Source organism: Pseudorca crassidens, chromosome 13 (assembly GCF_039906515.1).
Source record: "Pseudorca crassidens isolate mPseCra1 chromosome 13, mPseCra1.hap1, whole genome shotgun sequence".
NCBI lineage: Eukaryota > Metazoa > Chordata > Mammalia > Artiodactyla > Delphinidae > Pseudorca > Pseudorca crassidens.
The window spans coordinates 45,100,814-45,118,828 of record NC_090308.1 but is presented as its reverse complement, the minus strand read 5'-3'; the positions used below and the strand labels follow the sequence as shown (position 1 = coordinate 45,118,828).

The 18,015-nt window shown below is 39.0% G+C and overlaps 1 protein-coding gene across 5 annotated transcripts in view; it reads right to left on the bottom strand.

Annotated features, from left to right (window-relative positions):
- HS3ST5 (heparan sulfate-glucosamine 3-sulfotransferase 5) overlaps positions 1-18,015 on the bottom strand; it is a 291,317-nt gene that overhangs the window by 43,423 nt on the left and 229,879 nt on the right. For 4 of the 5 annotated variants that reach the window (XR_010933759.1, XM_067702312.1, XM_067702310.1 and 1 more), the window contains one exon: positions 12,812-12,924. The exons of the other annotated variant lie outside the window; for it this stretch is intronic. The gene's annotated coding sequence lies outside the window, so the exon portion shown is untranslated. The remainder of the gene's footprint in view (positions 1-12,811; positions 12,925-18,015) is intronic. 5 annotated transcript variants of the gene reach the window in all.

Sequence of the window (18,015 nt, the reverse complement as noted above, 5' to 3'; positions counted from 1 at the left end):
TGTTTGTTCTCACCATTTTTATTCATCATTGTATAGGAAGTTCTAGCCATTCCAATAAGGCAAGAAAAGAAGAGACAGATTGAAAAGGTAGAGGTAAAACTGTCACAGATGACATTATTATCTATGGAGGAAGATTGACAGAATTTATAAAAACGCTACTAGAATAAGTGGACTTAGGTTGCAAAACACAAGTTCAATTTATAAAAATCCATTATATTTCTATATACTCGCAATGATCGATATAAAATTCAATGCCGTTGCAATAGCATAAACATATGGAATATTTAGAAATAAACTTGACAAAAGATATACAAACCTGTACACCAAAAATTATAAAACAGCATATAACTGCTGAGGGCAATAAAAGAAGTCTCAGTAACAAATGGAGAGGTATACCTTGCTCATGGGTTGGAAAACCCAATATTGTGAAGCTGCCAATTCTCCTTAAATTGATTTATAAACTCAACATAATCTCAATCAAAATCTCAGTATGCTATTTTTTTTGGTAGAAATTTCCAGGGGATTCTAAAATTCATATGAAAATCCACAATGCTTACAATAATCAAAACAAATCTGAAAAATAAGATCCAAGTTGGAAGGTTAATATTACCTGATTTCAAGGCTTATTATAGAGCTATATTAATTCAGTGCAGCACTGGTATAAGGATGGGCAAATAGATTGACAGAACAGAAGAGAGTCCAGAAGTAAACCCACATATATATGGACAACTGCTTTTTGACAAGGGTACAGAGCAATTTAGTGGAGAAATCATCTTTTTAATAAGTGGTGCTGGAACAACTGGATATCTATATTCGAAAAAGAACTTGGACCCATACCTTGCACCATATGCAAATATTAACTTAAAATGGATTACTGACCTAATGTACAACCTAAAATTATAGAACTTATAGAAGAAAACATAGGAGAAAATCTTTGGGTTCCCATATAAAATTCTAGAAAATGAATTCTAATCTATAGTGACAGAAAGCAGATCAGTGTTTGCCTAGGGGAGGGAGAAGCAGCAAATTGGGATGGTTAGGAGGGTAGTAGATATGTAGATATATAGGAAGGTATAGATAGATGGAGAGATTAATAGTCAGTCTGGGTCTAATCAGGAGAGGGAAAGAACACAGTAATTCAAACAGAGAAAGTTTAAAACACAGAAGTATTAACTATACCAGGAGATTGCAGTAACCAGGGATCGGCTAGTAAGAGGTAATAAAGACTCTATAGGAATAGCGATATAGAAGCAGCTATCACCCTGAACGCTGAGATGGAGCAAGCATCTGAGTAAAAGCCCCACTGCCACCTTCCCTCCTCCCATGGTTGAGACACAGACCTTGTTGGAAAGGGTGCAGCTTTGGCTCACTGGATAACAAAAGGAAGTTGCTGTGGTGCAGCACGGGTGCAACTTGATTGAGATCCATCCTCTACGGTGCCAGGGGGAGCTGTTCCCTGGACATGTCTCACTGGAGGCACTCAGCTATGAAAGTGCCCGAGGAAGCGCCGTGGGAAGCTACTGGCCACGGAGGGCTGCTGGCTGCTAGGCACTGCAGAAGCTTGGCCCTGCACATGCTGTAGAAGCCTGCTCAGTGCATGAAACAGAACCTAGAAGCAAGCCTCTTTCTTCCTGGGATACCTCTCCAGCATCCTCTACTGACACAGTTCCTTTTTCACTGAGCAGGCAAAAAAGGGTGCATTTGCAGCTGAGAGGCAATAAATCAGTAACTGGCACAAAGGTATTAAAAAGAAACATGAGGACATCTTTCTGGTAGATGCTGGATATGTTCACTATCTTGATTGTGGTGACAGTTTCACTGGTATAGACATATATTGAAACTTATCAAATTGTATACTTAAAATACGTGCAGTTTATTGTATGTCAATTATACTTCATTAAAGCTGCTAAAAAAATGTATACAGCATTCCTCTACTTCTCTCCTAAGAGAACTGACCCTTGCATCTATTAGAAGTTTAAAGTGGAAGGTGTTTGTATGTATGTATGTATATAATATTTTTTCACACCAAGAGACAAAATTGCTGACCATTAAGGGCTCCTTGCCTTACTCGGAGTGAAATCCTCCAGAAGCTCTACCTATAGATCCAGTCTGACTCTAGTTCAGAAGCCAATTTTTTTTTTTGCGGTACGCGGGCCTCTCACCGCTGCGGCCTCTCCCGCTGCAGAGCACAGGCTCCGGACGCGCAGTCTCAGCGGCCATGGCTCAAGGGCCCAGCCGCTCCGCGGCACGCGGGATCCTCCCACCGGGACACGAACCCGCGTCCCCTGCATCGGCAGGCGGACTCCCAACCACTGCGCCACCAGGGAACCCCAGAAGCCAATTTTGACTGAGGAAGCTCATCTCCACCTGCCTGTCCAGTGGGACCTGGGATTAAGTAATCCTCCCTTGCAAAATTCAGGGCCAGCCTTAACTGAGACTTGGTTTGAATGGGCATCGACTGTCCCAATGTAGGGCAGCTCTCCTCCCCTCCCTTTTCAGCCGGGTCTTGATTCCTGGTTTGATTGGCTTCCCTGGACCTCATAGCTCCCCCCTCTCTGAGGATGGCATCCGCGGCTGCTGCTGATTCAAAGATTTTGATAATACACTGGGTTACAGCAGTGTGTGCTACCTTTGCAGTCTTAGAGTGACTGCCCTTCCCCTCACCCCTGGTCTCCTGTATGTTAAAAAGCAATCTGGCATTAATTTAACTGTATTTTGTGACTACTGTATGCAGGTATTGTGTTAGTTTTTAAGGCTACAACAATGAACAATACAGACATAGTATTGTAATCCCTCATGGAGCTTACATTTTAGTAGGAACTATAGAAAGCATAAGCAAAAATCTCTCTCAACATGCAATGTCTTTTCTCAAGCGAGAATTATTGTCAGCTTCTTGAGGGCAGGGACTCGGAAATGGTGAGCTATAGTGATGCCATTTACATGTGTACCCATATACATATAGAACATTTACCCTTCTAGATGATGACCTCTTGCTAGATAAGTGCTTATTGGAGAGTTGTGTTGTTTTTCTGTTACTCTTCTTTAATCTGTCTAAAAGTAATTAAAATTGTTTATGAAATATACAATTGTGGCCTAGAGTCTATACATTGTTTTATTTCCCTGCTCTGTCACCACTGCCATCACTAAGTGAATCTCAAGCTGGTGGCTGGGATGGCTGAGTTGGGGTGGAGAGTTGAGGCATGCATCAGTTATTCATTGAATCAATAAATAAAACATGCTTTTGAGCCTGACTCTGTGCCCAGGGCCAGGCTGGTTCTGTAAGAATGTGATTTAATTTGTCCTTATAGACATTAAATTGTAAAATGTTAAGATTAGTCAACAGAGGCCATTTGCATTGAGAATAGTGGTACTAACCCCAGGCCAAAAGGAAGCCAGAGATGAGCTGTGTGTGGGTCTCAGGGTCAAAGAAATCTCTGTGGAAAAGCTGGGCTTCACAAGATGTTCAGAAAATTAAAAAGCTGCAAGAAAGAAGGAAGGGTGGATATGAGAGAATGAAAAAAGGGCGTGAGGTGGAATGAGACACGTGAGGCTATTAGAAGTGTGGAAATAATCACATGAATGTTTTGAAAGTGAAACTTGTATTTGCACATCCCATAATGTAGTGGCGTCTATTATTTTAATAATATATGTAAAAGATACATGATGGACTAGTTTCTAACTAGTTAAAACAGCCAAACCTTTGTTTCTAAATTCTCTCCAAAGGCACAAGGCAAATCCTTATTTTCTAATAATATCACTGCACTAATTACATTTAATTAATTATTGACCTCAGAACACATAATGTACCATTCCATTTATTATCTGATTTTATTCAGTACGTTTCTCATCCAACTCATATTCACCCCCAAATTACAGAGGACATGCAGACCTGGCCTCTTGTTTTCAGTAAGCTGTCATTTTATAATGCTTTAGAAAAAAGTATATGCATGGACCTGGAAGAAAATAATGCTATTTTAATAATGTGACATGGAAACTATGCACCCCTCAGACGATTTTGTACTGGTTTTGACAGCAGAACTAATTCAATGCTTTCTGGGCATAGTACACTAGACTAGAGAGAAATCTTTCAATGAACACTGCAATGAGATGGCCCATATTTGTACTGCAAAATAAAGCATGAAACAGTTTTAAGTTCAAAATAGAAACATCTTTAGGAAATTAGATACAAAATATTCTATAGGTACCATAGAAGGCATCCTAAATAACACTGCCACACTTTAGTGGAAGCTGTTACACATAATTCTCTAAGTCATTTACTAGTCCCTGAATAGGATGGATATCCTCCTCACACAGAGCATCTATCTTCTGGGTTCTGCTTCCCTGGGTGATAGAAATCACTGTCCATGCACTGCTCTCCCCTCCCACCCTGCTGAGGCTGGAGGAGGGGCTTCTTCCAGACAGGTCCTGGGACCAGGAACAGAATGTGAAACTTTTCAAAATGGATACACTGCACTTGTTCTTTGAAAAAAAAAAAAGCACCCAGGAACCTTACTATCTTCTTGGGGTCAATACTAGGTGTCTGACTTATTTTGGAGGAAAATGACTTGTTATTAGTTTCTTTGGGTTCTTCAGTTTTCAAAACTCATAAACCTTGCCATTTCCAATTACCCCAAACCTCTGAAATTCCATTTTAAAATCTTCTGCCCTCTGACCATCACCTCCTATTCTTCCAGCTTACTGATTCCAGTCTTCCCACTCCAGAAATTTCCCGACCTCATCGAGATCCATTATTCCCGGATATTACAAGTTTGCCTCCTTCTAACCATCCTTCTCATACCCTCACTCTCTGCTTACAGCTTGGATTCTATAGTTCAGCTCTATAACCATTCCTTGAAAACACTCAAGTTTCTCACCCGCCTTCCTTTTCTTCATTATATTTCACCTGTCAAAACTCCAACCATGGTGTATGTTATGGACTGAATTGTGTCCCCTCACACAAATTCATAGGTTGAGGCTCTAACCCCCAGTGGGACTATATTTGGAGACAGGGCCTATAATGAGGTAATTAAGGTTAAATGAAGTCATAAGGGTGGGGCCCTGATCCCACAGAATTAGTGTTTTTATAAGAAGAGACATCAGAGCTCCCTCCCCGCCTCTCCTCTCTGTCCCTCTCTGTCTCTCTCTTTCTCTCTCAATCTGCTGTGTGAAAACACAGTGAGAAGGCAGCTGTCTGCAAGCCAGGAAGAGCATTCTCACCAGAGTCTGACTGTGCTGACACCCTCATCTCAGACTTCCAGCTTCCAGAACTGTGAGAAAGTAAATTTCTGTTGTTTAAGCCCCCCAGTCTATGGTTCTTTATTATGGCAGCTAGAGGAGACTGGTATGGTGTTAGGCAGAATAACAGCTCCCCAAAGATGTCCACAACTTAATCCCTGCAAGTGTGAATATGTTAGAGTGTATGGCAAAGGGGAACTAAAGTTGCAGATGGAATTAATGTTGCTAATAGCGGACCTTGAGATGTAGGCTTATGCTGCATTATCCGGGTGGGCCCAGGGTTACCACATGGGATGCAGAGAGGGAGAAGCAGACTGTTGGCAGCATGAGAACTTGACCAGCCAGATGCTGACTTTGAAGATGGAAGGGAGCAGTGAGCCACGAAATGTACTCTAGAAGCTGGAAAAGGCAAAGCAATGGATTCTCCCCTAGAGTCTCCAGAAGGAATGCAGCCGTGCTGACATCTCGAATTTATCCCAATGACACCCATTTTTGACCCATTTTTGGACTTCTAGCAAAGTAAGATAATAACTTTGTGTTGTTTAAAGCCCCTAAGTTTGTGGTATGTTACAGCAGCAATAGGAAACTAATACCCATGGTTAAACCCAACGATCTACTTATTCTCTGCCAGCACCCACAGAGCTGATCATTGGAAAAATTACACAACCTTGTTAACTGGCCTCCCTTCGAATATGACTACATATCAGAACTGACCTCTTGACCTTTCCAATCAATCTTAGCACATTTTTTATAAATTCTCTTTCTCCCTCTCTAAGGTGATTACTTCATATCTTTTCTTTCCTCAAATCTCCAACACTACCTTTCCTCAATTTACTCTCAGCTTGTGTTTGTTTCTTCATAGGAAAAATGATTCTAGATGGGAAATACAGCATCTTCCCACCATTTCCCTAATCTGCTCCCATTGCTACATATGCATCTTGCCTTTCACATGGAGTGGATGAACTGTCCACGAGCCAGTCGAAAGCCAGTCTCTTCCACTGAGCCCTAGATCCCTTCCCTCTTAACTTTTCAGAGGCCTCCCTAAAGGCAGCAGCATTAACTCAGCAGCTCAGGCAAAACATGTAGACGTCTTAATTCCACTTTTCCCCTCACATGACACATCCAAATGCACAAGAAGTTTCTGTATGTCCTGAGTCCAGTGACTTCTCTCATTTCTAATGCTAAGACTCAGTCCAGTTCCCCTTCATCTCTCACCGGGATGGAGGCAATAACCTGTCCTCACTTTCCACTACTCTATAGACTTAGGGTTTTTTCTCAAAAGTGAAGATTAGATTCAGCTATCTCCTCACTTACCATCTTCAAAAGTCTCTCCACTTCAAAAGTAAAAATTCCAGACTCTACTACGGGCTACAAAAATTTACATGACTGGACGCCTGTCTACTTTTCCATCTCATCTTCTACAGCTCCTCCCTTTGTTTACTTTAGTCATGCTGACCTTCTTTCTCCTTACTTTTTTCTTCTGTCCGCAAATTAAACAAGTTTGTTCCTACCTCAGGGACTTTGATTTGCTTCTGCTTGAATTGATCTTCCTCCACTTCATTGGATAGCTGTCTTCTCCTCATTGATGTCTCAATTCAAATGTCGCCTCTTTTAATAAGGCTTCAGTGACCCTATCCAAACAAGCCTGAGGTTGTTCTGTTAAACTGCCGGTAAAAAAACTTTCTTCATAGCATGTATCAGTACCAAAACTCTCATTCATCCCTTTATTCACTTATTGTCTGTGTGGCTCCATCAGAATACATGCAAGGCATGTATTCTTCCAATGACTTTTTATGACTAATTCTTACATACCAAATTCTACTCCAGAGTTAACTTGGTTAAAGGAAGGTCTGGGCAAGTCAGAGTCTTTTTCAAGTGATCATTTACTTGTCCTTGGAAGTAGTATGAAAATAGCATTCCTGTAACTTGCGGCAGTTCTGGCCAAAGTTGACATCATTAGAAAACAGGCTGGGCAGTTACAGCATCCATCTTTGTCTTGTTTCTGTGTTGATTCTGTGACAGGACTGATGACAGTAACAAGTATCTCAAATGAACAACATACCTGTGGGCACCTGTATTTTAATTTTTGTTCTGCCATTGCAACGATGGGCTTTGGGCTGACTCTGCATTTTTGGCTTATACATTGGTTTGATTTCTCAGATTAGAATGGAATAATCTTGATGGTGGAAACAATTTATAGTTCTTTAAATCACTACAACACCAAGTATGTAGCAGGTTCTCTATGAGTAGTTTAATTCATTGATGGATTTTTAATGCAGTCAGGAATATTAAATACTTATCTTACTGAGTCTTCCCTTTCCTCCATGCTAAACAACATATTCCACGTTCTATCTTATCCATCATGCTGTTATGTTAGCCATGAGCAGGGGAATAATCATTCCCATTTCTGATTTATAGAAGAGAATGTTACTGAAGTTTCCTTGATGGTAATGGCACAAACTCTTAAAAGATTTTCGACAGAGGCTTAGCTGGTGAAGATCCAGTGAGACCATTCAAAGACTTAGCTGTTGAAAAGCCAATGAAACTCCATAATAAATTGACCTCCTATGGCATGGGCTGCACAAACAGGAATGCTGTAAAGCTTCAATATGTCATTTGGCATTATATAAAGTCACGTATTTTCCCACTTAGAAAACTGTTTTTTAAAAATCTGATTGTGTGAAGGTAATAAGTCTATTTTGGTGTTATACATGTGATTTTCTGACCGGTACAATATTCATGCTTTGATTTTTGTCTTTCTTGAATGAATTAATCATAGTACAATATATAATCGAAGGGGTTAATATTAAGGAGATGGCAAAAACTTTAGGGAGAAAGCTAAAGTTAAAACCACACAGATAATTTTTCTTTTAATTCTATTGACCAGTTGTTTTGTTGTAATTTAGACTCTGACATAGGCAAATATACTCCTTTCAGGGCTTCCCTGGTGGTGCAGTGGTTGAGAGTCCGCCTGCCGATGCAGAGGACATGGGTTCGCGCCCCGGTCCGGGAAGATCCCACATGCCGTGGAGCGGCTGGGCCTGTGAGCCATGGCCGCTGAGCCTGCGTGTCCGGAGCCTGTGCTCCGCAACGGAAGAGGCCACAACAGTGAGAGGCCCGCGTATCGCAAAAAAAAAAAAAAAAAAAAAAAAAAAAAAAAAAATATATATATATATATATATATATACTCCTTTCATGTTAAAAGATTATGTGAAAACAAAGGTCATTCATTCATTCATTCAGCAAATCATCTTCTCTATTACCCTTGTAGGATTTATAAATGTAAGGATGGTGTCTATATGGTTCCGTTTGTTTCTTGAGTGAGCCACAGTGCCTGTCCAAACTCAAATGCATAAATGCTATGTATAATGTGAAATCTCAGTAATTACCCATTGACAAACTATGAAGTTCAACAACCTTTTCAAGGATTTTATGCCTCCCCAAACATTTCTTCCACACATGAAAAATATATGAAAATAACACATGAATGTTAGAACGATTGTAGTTGAAGAGTGTATTCATTTCCCTGAGGATAGTAATTTATTTAAGATCCTGATTTTCAGGGTATATGCCCAGTAGTGGGATTGCTGGGTCGTATGGTAGTTCTATTTTTAGTTTTTTAAGGAACCTCCATACTGTTCTCCATAGTGGCTGTATCAATTTATATTCCCACCAACTGTGCAAGAGGGTTCCCTTTTCTCCACACCCTCTCCAGCATTTATTGTTTGTAGATTTGTTGATGATGGCCATTCTGACCGGTGTGAGGTGATACCTCACTGTAGTTTTGATTTGCATTTCTCTAATGATTAGTATGTTGAGAATCTTTTCATGTGCCTCTTGGCCATCTGTATGTCTTCTTTGGTGAAATGTCTATTTAGGCCTTCCGCCCATTTTTTAATTGGGTTGTTTGTTTTTTTGATATTGAGCACTACGAGCTGTTTGTATGTTTTGGAGATTAATCCTTTGTCCGTTGCTTCATTTGCAAATATTTTCTCACACATGCACCCCAGTGTTCATTGCAGCTCTATTTACAATAGCCAGGACATGGAAGCAACCTAAGTGTCCATTGACAGATGAATGGATAAAGAAGATGTGGCACATATATACAATGGAATATTACTCAGCCATAAAAAGAAAAAATTGAGTTATTTGTAGTGAGGTGGATGGGCCTAGAGTCTGTCATACAGAGTGAAGTAAGTCAGAAAGAGAAAAATAAATACCGTATGCTAACACATATATATGGAATCTAAAAAAGAAACAAAATGGTCGTGAAGAAACTAGGGGCAAGACGGGAATAAAGATGCAGACCTACTAGAGAATGGACTTGAGGACATGGGGAGGGGGAAGGGTAAGCTGGGACAAAGTGAGAGAGTGGCATGGACATACATACACTACCAAATGTAAAATAGATAGCTAGTGGGAAGCAGCCACATAGCACAGGGAGATCAGCTCGGTGCTCTGTGACCATCTAGAAGTGGGGATATGGAGGGTGGGAGGGAGGGAGACGCAAGACGGAAGAGATATGGGGATATATGTATATGTATAACTAATTCACTTTGTTATAAAGCAGAAACTAATACACCATTGTAAAGCAATTATCCTCCAATAAAGATGTTAAAAAAAATAAAAATAAGTACTGAGAGCAAAAAAAAAGAAAAAAAGATCCTGATTTTTCTAATTAGACTGTAAAAGTCACTTATAGACACATTCAAAACAAGGAATAATGGCATTTATTTGAAGATGGGGATGAAGTGTGTGTAGTTAAGTATGTATAACATGAAGCTGGCAGTCTTAGAACCCCTCGGTTGAATCACACTATTCTCTTAAGAAGCTTAACCAATTCCCTATTAGCTGAGTCTAGTTCTGCTGTTAAGAAAAGAGTAATAACATCATAATAGCAATGATATGATGTTAACCTCTTATGGGAGGGGGAAGTGAGGTATAGACACCAGGATGAACCCACTGGTTCTAAAACCCTATTCTTTCCCTTATAGCACAATCTTTCTACAAATGCAGAAAGCATAGTGGAACTAGTTGTGATCTTTCCCCATATTATTTCAAAAGTGCAAAGAGATGCTCAATCATATCAGAAATTGCAGTATTCAAAGGAAGTTATCTCTCCTTTTATACTTTGATTGAAATTCTGTTTAGCATTGAAGCAGGCTTCTGTGATCGAACGTGGTAAATGATAGATAGGGTTCAATAGAGTTCTGTAGTGAAGGGTAAGTATTTTAGTGTGTCTGTGACCTGATCCAAAGGCTATTTCTAGCAGTTTGTCATTTAGTACAGAGAAGGTTAGTGAGGTCATGTTGATATATGATCTTTTATGCTCTGAACTTATCACTGCAGTTGAACTGGCCCTACAATTCTCATTAACAGTGAGCAGTTATCTTTTGATACTAAAGAATAAAATAAAACAACTGCTTTACTTTATTCTCCCAACTAAACTATAAAGAAAAATCAAAGCCTAAAGTTTGAAATATTTAGCTGGAGAAATTTAAGGCATCTTTATTTTTACCCAAGGAAGTAAAAATAGCTTTAGTATTCTCAGAAGAAAACCAAATAAGATCACATGGATGGAACTGCCGGTGAGAAGTGTCTAAATGTTAACATCATCATGATAAATATTTAGTTCCAGTAGAGAATGAGATTACTTTAAAAACTGTTCTAGCACCCTAGCACACATTTCAAAGGGAATAGAATTCTCTAAAGAAAGAAAATGCCAGAGACAGGAAAGCACTGTGGGATGGGGAAATAATGGCAACCTAGGAATTAGGACAGCTGGGTTCTAGTTTCTGATCTGCCTGTGTATGTGCTAAATGATACGCAGCAAAGACCGTAACCTCTCTTGGTCGTTTTTTGCTTGGATTTCACTAACAACCTCTTTGGATGTTTTCAGGTCAGCTGACAGACCTACCAGGCCCCCAAATCCACCTGCCCCATAGACCTTTCTGATTTAGTCAGATTTGTCAGTGGCTCCAACAGCATAAGTATAAAGTTGAAATTTCTTAGCAGGGCATCCAGGTCTTTCAAGGTTGGACACTTGCTCACCTCTCTAGCCCATCTCACTCTACTCCTGCCTCCTTCCCCATCCTCTTACCATGCAGAGCTACTTAAACTACTGTTCTCATATCCAGAACTCCATTCCCCACCATTGACCCAACTAACTCTCCTGCCATGAGGTTAAGTAACAGCTTAATTCACCTTAATGGCTGCCTCTTCCAAGAAGTTTTCTTGACCTTTCCTTCGGGTTTTGGTATCATCCTTTGTTTTCTTATTTTCTCCCCATTCCTCCACCTATTAGACTAAAACTTCTTGGCAAATGGTAGTAAATGAATGCATAATGAATGAATGAGAATCAACTCTCCTTATTTCTATTATTTTTTTTGGGGGGAAGATGGAGTTGAGTCATTGGCTAATACCATCATCCTAAGAAATCAAGTCATCATTTTTACTGGAAATTAAAAAGATCTTCCCCTCCCCATTCTGGCTGAATGCTCTGGTGGAGAAAAACTGATTAATTAACTGAATTAATTTTAATTCATTAGAATATTAAGATTAATCTTGAAGGAATGGTTAGTTCCTTTCATTTTCTAAGCAAAAGAAACCTGTAATTGGCTTTAAATGATAAGTTCCTTCCTGCTTGTTCAATCAATTCCCTCCTTTCCTACCCTATCTTGGTTCCACCTGATCATGGTTTATAGCTGGGTGTCACCTATGTCTGCCAAAAACACAGAGGCAGCCTGGAACAATGGAATAAAAGATTACTCCATGCAGAATCATAAAATCTGGGTTTGAGTTCATTATTTCTTAGTGTGGCGACTTTGGGCAACAGACTGAATCTTTTGGGCTTCATTCTCCTTTTTTGTGACTTGGGATGATGCCCATCTCACAGAGTGATAAGGTAAGGCTCAAATAAGATTATATGTGCTGCGAAAGCACTCTGCAAACAATTAAATGCCAAATAAACATATCATTACTCTAAACTCAAAGCATAGTATTATTTACAACCAGCTCTCCAATCTAACTTTTTTCTAGAGATAATATACTCAGCAAAAAAAGGACTAATTTGAATTTTATCTCTTCTGCCAAATGGTTAGGATAGAAACCAGAAAAATGCCTGAAGAAAGCAGGAAGATCAGTGCATCCAGCAGCCCAGATATAATCCACAACAGATCCATGACTCTGTCTACCTGGGAATTCAGGAAGTGACATCTCTGCCCTATAGAACTACCTCTGGCCTCAGACATTTCTCTCTCTGGCCAGACAGTCACCTCTAGGAGGAGAATTGTAGGCAACAATGGCAATTCAGAGCACATCAAATGTCTCTACAGTTGTCTCATATTCTGAAAATGCCTTTGCAATCAAATCTATATATTATGCCTCAAGGACCTAGAGGAGTATGTTAATATTATCCTTGGACCAGAAAAGGAAGACAGCTAGCAATTAAGTGATTTGCCTCAGGTCATAGAGGGAATTAATGCTGCCATTAACATTCACAAAGCCTTCTCTCTGTGACAAGGAGAACTCCTTTATTCCCCTAGTTCTGGGTTTTCTGTATTATGACCAGACTTACCAGTCTTCAAGGCAGATGACCTTTAGGTACTGTTGAGGGTCTAAGGGGGCAAGTATACACTTCTTGCTGACTTAGACATTCCCACATGTCAAAAGAGGTAGGCACAATTTTCACTGTAAAAAATGACATAGAGAAAGAAGTTGATCTGTAGTTAGGCAGGACATACAAAGAAGAAATAAGAGGGCAAATTTGTGTTTTGTCTTAAGAGTATGATGTTCTTTTTAGTAGACTAGTGATTCTCAAACAGTTGCTTTCTTAAGGATGGGAGTTAACTGTATTAAAAACAATCTGTATATAAATAAAGCAGTTGTATGGGGTTATTACCACTATTTACTATTATCTTGACTACTGGTTCCCATTTTTCTAATCAAAAGTGTATGGTTAAAAAAGTAAGCAAACTTGAAATTTTAAAGTATGGAAGTAAGTATGAGCTCCCACAGGTGGGACAGGATGCATGGCCAGAATGAATTGGTAGAAAGATATATGTCTGGGCTTCCCTGGGCGCAGTGGTTGAGAGTCCGCCTGCCGATGCAGGGGACGCGGGTTCGTGCCCTGGTCCCGGAAGATCCCACATGCCGCGGAGCGGCTGGGCCCGTGAGCCATGGCCGCTGAGCCTGCGCGTCCGGAGCCTGTGCTCCGCAACAGGAGAGGCCACAACAGTGAGAGGCCCGCGTACCGAAAAAAAAAAAAAAAAAAAAGAAAAGAAAGATGTATGTCTTAGGCATTAATCTCTTTCCCAGTTATTTCTAGTTCTTCTTTTAGACAGGTGGTAGGAGGGTACTGCCCCATTCCCTTTTAAGACAGGAATGATATAGGGCTTACCCTGGCCATTGAAATATGAGCAGAAATGACAGATGTTGCTTCGAAGTGAAAGCTTTAAGAGCTAGTGTGAGATGTGTCACTGATCGTTCTCTTTCTCCCATAGTGGCTGTTGTTTGACTATGTTCCAGGAGTACCTTGTCTGTTTGCCTCATACTAAACTGAGGCCAAAGGGAACAGAGGAGCACCAACCCATGCTGAGTATGTAGCTTGACAGAGAAAAAAGTTTATTTTAAACCACTTAGATTTGTGGGTTGTTTGTAACCAAAGCATAATATATACTGTCTTAACTGATACAGTTCACCTTGTTCAAAAGGAACAGATACACTAAAGGGAATAAGAGATTAGCAAGGCATACGAAAAGGTACACATTGAATGGACGTCCACACACCTAAAGGGAAAAGTAGAATGCACAGTCTCTGAGGGAAGACAAATGGAGGAGTAAAGAGATGACCTTATCTGGATGTATCAGCCAAATGCCTTCCTAACACAGATGGTAAAACTGGCATGGTGGTCAGACCACCACTGGGAGACTTTACCATTTCATATGTGTCAAAAATTCTGTTCTGCAGGGATCCCAAAAATAAACTCATGGACCTATGGTCAATTAATCTATGACAAAGGAGGCAAGCATATACAATGGAGAAAAGACAGTCTCTTCAACAAGTGGTGCTGGGAAAGGTGGACAGCCATATGTAAAACAGTGAAATTAGAACATCCCCTCAGACGATATACAGTAACAGACGCAAAATGGTTTAAAGACCTAAATGTAAGACACGAAACTAACAATCTAGAAGAGAACATAGGCGAAACACTCTTTGACATAAATCATAGCAATATTTTCTTGGATCAGCTTTCCAAGGCAAAAGAAATAAAAGGAAAAATAAACAAATGGGACCTAATTAAACTTAAAAGCTTTTGCACAGCAAAGGAAACCATCGCAAAACAAAAAGACAAGCTACAGAGTGGAGAAAATATTTGCAAATCATACAACCAACAAGTGGTTAATATCCAAAATATACTAATGGCTCATACAACTCAATAGCATAAAAGCAAACAACCCAATCAGAAAATAGACAGAAGACTTGAATAGACATTTTTTCAAAGAAGACATACGCATGGCTATCAGGCACATGAAAAGATGCTCAACATCACTGATTATTAGAGAAATGCAAATCAAAACCTGAATGAGGCATCTATCACCTCACACCTGTCAGAATGGCTATCATCAAAAAGTCTACAAATAGGCTTCCCTGGTGGTGCAGTGGTTGAGAGTCTGCCTGCCGATGCAGAGGACGCGGGTTCGTGCCCTGGTCCGGGAAGATCCCACATGCCGCGGAGCAGCTGGGCCCGTGAGCCATGGCCGCTGGGCCTGCGCGTCCAGAGCCTGTGCTCCGCAACGGGAGAGGCTACAACAGTAAGAGGCCCGCGTACCGCAAAAAAAAAAAAAAAAAAAAAAAAGTCTACAAATAACACATGTTGGAGAGGATGTGGAGAAAAGGGAACCCTTCTGCACTGTTGGTGGGAATGTAAATTGGTGCAGCCACTGCGGAAAACAGTATGGAGTTTCCTTAAAAAACTAAAAATAGAGCTACCATATGATCTAGCAATTCCACTCCTGGGAATATATCCAGAAAAAACAAAAACATTAATTCAAAAAGGTTCATGCATCCCAGTGTTTATTAGAGCACTATTTACAATAGCCCAGACATGAAAGCAACCTAAGTGCCCATCAACAGGTAAATTGGATTAAGACGATGTAGTGTATATACATACAATGGGATATTACTCAGCCATAAAACATAATGAAATATTGCCATTTGCATCAATGTGGATCGACCTAGAGAATATTATGCTTAGTAAAATAAAGTCAGACAAAGAAAGACAAATACTGTATGGTATCACTCATATGTGGAGTCTAAAAAATAATACAAGTGAATTATATAAAACAGACTCAGACAGAGAAAACAAACCTATGGTTACCAAAGGGGAGAGGGATGGAGGGTGGGCAGGGAGGGACAAATCAGAGGTATGGGATTAACAGATACAAACTACTATACATAAAATAGATATGTAACAAGGATTTACTGTACAATATGGGGATTATACCAAATATCTTGTAATAACCTATAATGGAATATAATCTGCAAAAAAACTGAATCACTATGTTGTATACCTGAAACTAACACAACATTGTAAATCAACTATACTTCAAAAAAAAAGTTTGTTCAGATAAAATGGCAGAATCTGACAAATTCTTGACTTATGCAGAAAATAAAACGACCTTTCAAAAGCAACATTCCGGTTCTTCAAAAGCTGAGGAGGCTGTGAGAAGAAATGTAAATTAGAATTAAATTGGCTCAGTAAGGAAGAATTGCTTAAGGTTAAGGAAGTATCGGAAAACATGGGAAAACAAAGAACAACGAAAATAGGAAACACTGGACATAGAAATATACTCCAGCTTCTAGAGAAGTGAATACAAAAGATTTAGAGAAAAGATATTTATGATAACAAAATCATAAAATTTAAGAGGAATTGGAAATCTGGCATAATCTACTATATTACATTCCAGCAAAGTCACAATTAATCCTGAGTAGGAACCCTCAGTCCTTGCAGGATATTATACTACTCCATTAATTTATTCAACAAATATTTATTGAGCAACTACTAGGAGAGAGGAATTGTGCTAAAATGTTGAGGGTCCGAAGAGACTATAGTTCCTGCCCTGAAGGAGCTTACAGTATAGTGAAACAAACAGATAATAAACAAGCCCTCAGCTAGCACTTATTACATACTGAGTATTTGCTAGTGATTATGACAGGGACTTTGCATAATTGTTTCCCTAATTTTTACAAGCCTGCTGCATAGGGGTTACTGTCCTTTTAAACAGGAGACACTGAAGCTCAGGGAGATACAGTAATTTGGCTGTACATTTATACAATAAACAATGATTGGCTAAAATGGGACTTGAAATCAACTTTCTGTGATTTCAATATCTGTACACTTGCAACACTTTTGATGCCTTTCATATCTAACTCTAAGATTACGTGATACCATTTTTTATATTTTTGAAATGTGAATTTTAGTGTGTGTGTGTGCTCTAAATAGACAATGGATTCATTCCACAGGGAAAAAACATTTTTGTGTGATTACATTTTAGTCTTTTTTTTTTTTTTTTAGTTTGACTGGAAGATGATTTTAGAAACTGATGAAACATTAATGATTTATAAGCCATATTTTAAGAATCTTTCTAGTAAGTCACATGCAAAATACTAAGTTGCTTTTCAGGAAATAGTCTAGAAATCAAATTTAACACAGGAAAAGGAATACTCTTAGGTAAAATAATAAAATCTTCTCTACAAAGATAAGCAATGATCAAGCTTGTTTTATATATTTATAGCTGAGAGTAGAAACTTTCTCCTTTTAGGAACATTTAGTTCTTTTTCTTCAGAACTTGAATTCCAAGAATTAAACAGGGAAGTTTCTCACTTTTTTTTTTCAAAAGTCCCAGTAATGTCACCTGATTGGAGGAAAATTTGGCATCTGAGATTATAGCCCACCACTTAATACAAGCCAAACAGCTAAATTGATTTTAGCATTCTGGAAGAAAAATTGCACCTTTGGTGCTGAATTGCTTCCCTCTGAGTGTTGAGCCAAATATTAATGTAGATTTGAAAGGAAACAAAAAGTGTTCAAACTCTAATATACCTCAGGCTTATAAATCGGAATTCAGTCACCTTAAATTAAGTTGGATTTCTTGAAGCAAAACTACTCTTATTATTTTTGTATTATTGCTCTGACCCACAGTGTATGTATCACATAATAATGTTCTAAGTTTTTTAGCTACAACAGAAATGGAAAGCTCGGTGCCAGAGGCTTCTGTGGTAACGCTCACTCCAGTGAACACTGACACACGCCAGAGGAGCAGTCCCTTTCTAAGGACTTAAAAAGACATGAGACATTCCGCTCAGACGTCTTTCTGTAACCTGTGCATCAAGGAAAAATTTACTGTTAATTCTTTTATATTTTTGTTGCCTTATTTTTATTTAAACAGTAATACATGTTCATTACAGAAAAACTGAGTTCCAGGAAAGCAAAAAAAAAAAAATTGTAATCCAATTATGAAACAAAAAACATTGGTAACGTCTTGGCTTATATCTTTCTAAACTGTTTTCTTTGTAAATAAACTAAATTTTCTTTCTATAAAAAATGCAATACTAGTTACTAATTACCTTATTTTTTTCACTTAATAACATGCTAAAATGTTAAAGAATATTTAAAAATAATTTTACATAGCTGTATAGTATTAGTGCATGGTTATTCCACGTTTTTTTAAACCAAGCACTGTATTTGAATATTTAGGTTACCTCCAGTATTTGGTTATT